The sequence below is a fragment of the Notothenia rossii genome (genome assembly GCF_949606895.1).
Source record: "Notothenia rossii genome assembly, chromosome: 4".
Lineage (NCBI taxonomy): Eukaryota > Metazoa > Chordata > Actinopteri > Perciformes > Nototheniidae > Notothenia > Notothenia rossii.
The window spans coordinates 5611797-5619323 of NC_136902.1; positions in this window are offsets into that span (position 1 = coordinate 5611797).

The window sequence follows — 7527 nt, forward strand, 5'->3', positions numbered from 1 at the left end:
GACTGGGCTCTGGTTTCAGACAGAGGGTGAAAAAAGGTGCTGCAGCACAGGCAGTATGAGAACAATAAAAAGCTTTTTGAACATTAAAGCATGGAGACATGTAGAGACACTACATACTGATATACACCTGAACATCAGCAGGAGAGGACTATTTAAAGTAGAGACACTACATACTGATATACACCTGAACATCAGCAGGAGAGGACTCTTTAAAGTAGAGACACTACATACTGATATACACCTGAACATCAGCAGGAGAGGACTCTTTAAAGTAGAGACACTAGATACTGATATACACCTGAACATCAACAGGAGAGGACTCTTTAAAGTAGAGACACTACATCCTGATATACATCTGAACATCAACAGGAGAGGACTCTTTAAAGTAGAGACACTACATACTGATATACACCTGAACATCAACAGGAGAGGACTCTTTAAAGTAGAGACACTACATACTGATATACACCTGAACATCAGCAGGAGAGGACTCTTTAAAGTAGAGACACTACATACTGATATACACCTGAACATCAGCAGGAGAGGACTCTTTAAAGTAGAGACACTAGATACTGATATACACCTGAACATCAACAGGAGAGGACTCTTTAAAGTAGAGACACTACATACTGATATACACCTGAACATCAGCAGGAGAGGACTCTTTAAAGTAGAGACACTACATACTGATATACACCTGAACATCAGCAGGAGAGGACTCTTTAAAATAGAGACACTACATACTGATATACACCTGAACATCAGCAGGAGAGGACTCTTTAAAGTAGAGACACTACATACTGATATACACCTGAACATCAGCAGGAGAGGACTCTTTAAAGTAGAGACACTACATACTGATATACACCTAAACATCAGCAGGAGAGGACTCTTTAAAGTAGAGACACTACATACTGATATGCACCATGTTTTATTTTTTGTGACTTCAGCTCCTCTTAACCTCGAAGACAGATTTTGTTTCCCCTTCGAAAAATCTGTGACGCTGAGAAAAAAAAGTGAGAACAGAGTGCATGTTTCTAGCCAACATGCATGTATACAGTGTGTGCATGCAGGCATCTGGTGATAACACACACACACACACACACACACACACACACACACACACACACACACACACACACACACACACACACACACACACACACACACACACATTCTCTTTTGATTTAATTAAAAATAAAAACGATTTCTCTTATCTCCCTCCACACCCTTCCTGTCTTCACATCCTGGAGACTGCGGCCAGACTCCAGGTGAATTTCAATGTCAAAGACACGGAGGTAACGCTGCAATCTGTTCGCTCTGTCAAGTGGCTGTGTGCGTGTAGGTGTAGGTGTGTGTACTGTATGTGCTGTGTGACTGGTGTGTGTGTGTGTGTGTGGGGGGGGGGGGGGGGGGGCAGGCCTATTCATCTGTCTGGTGTGATGGTGGCTCTGTAACGGGCCGAGGCGTGAGTGTGCTCTCTGTGATCTGCAGATAAGAGTCATCCATCTGCTGTGTGTGTCTGTCAGGCAGCGCCGCTTATCGCTGCACTCATCCATTTCCTTCAATCCCTCTCACGCACACACACACACACACACTCACACACACACACACACACACACACACACACACACACACACACACACACACACACACACACACACACACACACACACACTTCCCTCTCCTCGTCCCTCTGCACAGTTCAGATGCTGCGCTTAATCTTGATTAGGAGACGAGGAGACAATCACACGGAGGTGCAGCGAGGTGATGAAATGCTGCAAATATGCATGCATGCAGAGAGGTGCTGTAAAGGGCTACAAGCATGGAGCAATGTGCAGATACACACACACACACACACACACACACACACACACACACACACCTCTTTTCACCCTCTGTCTGAAACCACAGCCCAGTCTGCTCTGATTGGTTAGCTAGACGGCTCTGTTGTGATTGGTCAACTGCTTAGAGATGTCCCGTCCCTTAGCCTATCACGTACAATGTGTTTCGATCGCTAGTGCAATAGACTTTGCAGACCATTTACAAGCACACAAATCTATATAACACACTACCGGAAAGGGGGTACCCCAGACAAATAGCACAATAGGGCCTCTTTAAATAAAAATATCTCAGTGTTATGTATTGCATGTACAAAGTATTTGTTTCTTCTCAGTTGTTCATCCATTTCTCCCCCCTTTCCCACTTTTTGAGGGGAGATCTCCGTTGCACAGGTAGTTAGTATTCAGGGCCTCTTCCCCCGCCTCACATTACTCTCTCTAGCCGCTTCAGAGGGCAGGACAAGCCCCTTTCTTGTACCTGTTACGGGAGAAAATACCCCTTCCTTCCTCCCGAACATCAATCACACAGGTGAAGAATAAGCTGCCCTATTATCTTTTCATTCCTCAGTCCTCGTGAATCCCCCTGAGCGGCGTATTCTCCTCTGTGAAACATGAGAGAGCATGAAGCGGCATGACAAGATGATTTGTGTACAGTAGCAACAGCAGCTCAGCCCAGGGGAGTGTAGTTTACACGGGGGAATCCATTTAGGCCGCACATAACAAAGCTTCACACACACCGCACCGCAGCTCTGTTGTCTCGGCAATCTGTACTTAGTTTGTCACGATCAATATTGTAGGAACCAACCCCATTATTAATTCATACTCTTAAAAACAACACAGCACCACTTCAAAGAGGACACAAACACGCTGTTTCACATGGGATCATTACACATAGATAACGTGTTTCCATCATCAGTATTAATAGTATGTGCGGCTCCAGAGACGTCACTGCTGCTGGGCCTGCAGCGGGACAGCTTTTTGCTCGCGGAATATTTATAGCTGCATTAAAAGTGGAATCAAGGGGTTTAAGTGTACCGTTGCAACACGGCTGCTGTTCCCCTTTGTCTGGGCCTGTCCAAAAATGTCCCGCTCCAGGCTATATGCAGTGTGAAATGTCAGATATCACACACTGCTGTCATATCAAAGCTGGAATACATTAAAGAACAGCTGTTTGATTATCCTCTTCAGCTGCACGCGCTGCATCAAAGAGCTGGCGTTCATTTAGATGGCTTTCACATGTACAGTGGAGGGTCTTTGTAGTGTTGGAAGAACTACTCACATCTGTTCAACTCAGTAAAAGTAGATATACTTCAGTGTAAAAATACTCAGTTATAAGTAAAGTGCACATACTTTCCACAACTGTAAAGAGGTGAAGGCAGTAGGCTACTTATAATATAGTATAATTGTTTACCTAAGTAGAGGTAGTAATAGTGTATAAAGAAAGTCTGTAACACGTGAAAGTCCAGCATTCAAAATGTTATGTAAAGTGGAAAACAAAGTTAATTTGCCCGCAGGTGGAGTAAAGGTGTGAAGTATTTAATTGTCAAAATGTTCAAGTAAAGTCAAAATTGTACCAGAAATACTTTATAACAAATTAAAGTAAACAATGTATTTGCATCAAATGATACTTACATTTCCAAGTACGTATTAGGCAGAGGTGGGGGAAGTACTCAGATCGTGTGCTTGAGTAAAAGTAGAAGTACTCAGATCGTGTACTTGAGTAGAAGTAGATGTACTCAGATCTTGTACTTGAGTAAAAGTAGAAGTACTCAGAACTTGAACTTGAGTAAAAGTAGAAGTACTCAGATCTTGTGTTTGAGTAAAAGTAGAAGTACTCAGATCTTGTACTTGAGTAAAAGTAGATGTACTCAGATCTTGTTCTTGAGTAAAAGTAGAAGTACTCAGATCTTGTACTTGAGTAAAAGTAAAAGTACTCAGATCTTGCACTTGAGTAGAAGTAGAAGTAGCCTACTCAGGTCTTGTAGGCTACTTGAGTAAAAGTAGAAGTACCAGAGTGTAGGAATACTCTTTTACAGTAAAAGTCCTGCATTCAAAATGTTCCTCAAGTAAAAGTAGAAAAGTATTAGCATCAAAATCTAGTAGCGACAGTAGAAGTAGTCATTGTGCAGATTGGTCCATTTCAGATTAATATATATGATATGTTTTATAATGATTGATCATGAAAGTGTTCTCAAAGCTGGTAAAGGTGCAGCTAGTCTGAATGACTTTGTATACTGCAGGGTAGCTGGTGGATTTACTCCAGGTGGAACTAAAGTCTGATTTAACACTTGATTATATTTCACATCATTCATCCACATCTGTAAAGTAACTAAATTCGTTAAATACATGGAGGAAAAGTACACCATGTACCTCTGAATTGAAAAGGAGTAGAAGTACAAAGTAGCATAAAATAGAAATATTCAAGTAAACTACAAGTATTTTAAAATGGTACTTAAGTACAGTACTTGAGTAAATGTACTAAATTACTTTACACCTCTGGTATTATGTAGCATGGCTTATAACAGAAAAACACATGACAGTATTTAAATACAGTTATGCCTGCATTGGTTTTTCATCACTTGGGAACAATATTTGTATAATTTCCTTTACGGCTAGCTACTGAATTACTGAATTATTAATAATAATAATAATACATACAGATGTATATGTTGATTACATTTTGTCTTTAAAATGTAATATCTAGTAAAGCAAAGCTGTCAGATACACTTAGTGCAGTAAAACATACCCATTTCCCTCTGAATTACAGCATAGTAAAAGTGGCAAAAAAATTGAAATACTCAAGTAAAGTACAATTACTAAGGTATTACTTAAAGGTCCCATGTCATGGCCATTCCTACTGATCATAATTCCATTGTTGAGGTCTACTAGAATAGATTTACATTGTTCAATTTTCCAAACTCACATTGGTTTCTCATACAGCATCTCTGTATAGTAGCCTATGTGTATTCACTCTGTCCTACACGGCTTGTTGGAGCTCCTGCCCCCCCTCACTGTGAGCCCACTGTGCTCTGATTGGTCAGCTCGACCACTCTGTTCTGATGAGTCCACCACCGTTACAGCGGAACATCAGTGATTGTGTGTTACCATGGCGTTTGTTAGCAACCAGAAAATGACACCAGTAAGGACAAACGAGTGAGAATGCTGCGTGGGGTCTGGGTGCCGTGTTGGCGGGACGTTGCGGGGCTCGCTGCTCCGCCCTGTGGGGCTCGAGGAGCGGACAGTGTGAGCTGGATTACTGGTGTTGTTTCGTGTGTGTGTGTGTGTGTGTGTGTGTGTGTGTGTGTGTGTGTGTGTGTGTGTGTGTGTGTGTGTGTGTGTGTGTGTGTGTGTGTGTGTGTGTGTGTGTGTGTGTGTGTGTGTGTGTGTGTGTGTGTGTGTGTGTGTGTGTGTGTGAGTGTGTGTGTGAGAGTGAGGAGCTCCAGGGATCCATTTGGACCTGGGTATGGTTACGTCACCATACTCACGAAGAAAAAAATGGAAAAAGAGAACTCTCCAACGAGGCGTTCTGGGGCAGCATAGACAGGTTTGTTTGTATTTATCTATAGAAGGACCATGCATACAAAAACATCAATCTCAGCAAAGAGAAGAGATGCAATATGCCAGATTATAGCTAATAGCTCATTTCCATCTGTGGTCCTCAGGCAGGTTCATAACAATCACTAAACAAATAATAACATTGCATGATCTCTATCAGTCAAACAATTTTAAAACCTGATTTTAGTACAGCTCAATAAATTAATACATAGTACACTTGAAATACACTTACATGATCTCGGTCACTCAAATAATTATAAAGCCTGATTTAAATACAGGTTACGAACATAATATTTAGTACACTTCAAATACACTTAAAATATCTAAGATATAGTATGACAATACAGTTCAAATAAAAAAAACTCAGATCACAGTGTAATTAATGTTCGCATGACTGGTTGCTTAATATCATTTTTTTTTGCACCATAAGAAAACGAGTTAAAATCAGTAAAGGTTTTAAATTCAACTGGAAGAGTATTCAAGTGCTTGATGGCCGTAAACGAAAATGCTGATCGTCCAAAGGCAGTGCGCCTCAGAGGGATGGTTAGATCTGCATTTGATGCAGATCTGGAGTTTCTGCAACTCTGCTCACGGCGAAGCTGAAAAAAGCTCCTCAACGGTGGTGTTGTAGAATTGTGAATGATTCTGAATACCAATCGAACTCGGGAAAGTAGAACAAGACTATCAAAACTGAAAAGTTTGTATTTGGACAGTATATTGCAACGATGGTGTTTTAATGACTTTCTATCCATAACTTTTAAGGCTTGTTTATAAAGAACCTCAAGTGGTCTCATAGCAGTCTTAGTTGCTTGGGACCAGCAGGTTATACAGTAGTGAACATGTGATAGTATCACGGCATGCAAAAAGGTTTTCGATGCTTCTACGGTCAATGAGTTCCTAATATGTTTAAATTTGAAATTGTTATATTTCAGCTTTCTAGTCATGCTTCTAATGTGGCTTTCAAAAGTCAAATTGGCATCCAAGATCACTCCCAAGTATTTTACCTCATTGACGTTTTCAATTATTTTACCATTCACACGAAGCTGTGGATGCGTGGTTGTTTTTTTCTTATTCGTGAAATACATTGTCACTGTTTTGTTAGTGTTTAGAGTAAGACACGAGTCATTTAACCATTGAGCAACTTTGTGCAGCGTCGACGAGAGCTTAGAGGCAACCTGTTCAGCCTCTTTCCCATGAGTGTAAACCACTGTGTCGTCAGCATACATCTGGACGTCCACATCCTCACAAACAGAAAGGAGATCATTAATATATGCTGAACAACAGCGGTCCAAGGATTGAGCCTTGTGGCACTCCGATTGAGCATGGCTTAGTTTCTGAAAGTTTATCATTTATACGGACACATTGAGAACGACCAGCTAAATAAGACCTGACCCATTGTATTGTGCTAACTGACAGGTTGAAATTGTTGAGTTTTGATAAAAGTTTGGTATGGTTTACTGTGTCAAATGCTTTTCGCAGGTCAAGGAACACTGCTCCAACTATCCCTCGTTTGTCTAACTTAGCCTTGGTTCCTTCCACTAAATAGCAGCATGCAGTCTCAGTAGAATAATTGGTCCTAGAACCAAACTGCATAGGACGGAGTAGGTTGTTGTAGCTTAGGTGTGACACCAGCTTTTCCGCGACTACTTTTTCAACTACTTTGGACACAACAGGTAGAATGCTGATGGGCCTACTTCTTTCTTGTCGCCACATTACAAAATTGGTGTTACAATAGCAGTTTTAAGAGCTGATGGAAATGTATTATCTTTTAATGATTGATTTATAATGTAGGTGATGGAGCTAGCCAAGTCCTTTTTATGTTTTTTTTATAAATACTGTGTCTAGTCCCCAGTGATCTTTAGCCTTAGAATTTGATAAGGTGGAAATTATTTTATTCACTTTAGTCTCATTTGTACAGTTGAGTTTGAGCACTTTTGTATCGTCAGCTAATGCAAGAAGCGGTTCTGTTACATTGAAACTGTGGGCCAATTCTGAAACAGATTCAATAAAGAAAGTATTAAAGTGGTTGGTCACGGCTAGGCTATCCGGTTGTAGGGTTCCGTTTATCATAAGCTCAATATTATAAATTGTTGAGTGGTCTTTTCCAATAAGTTTGTCAATGGTTTTCCAT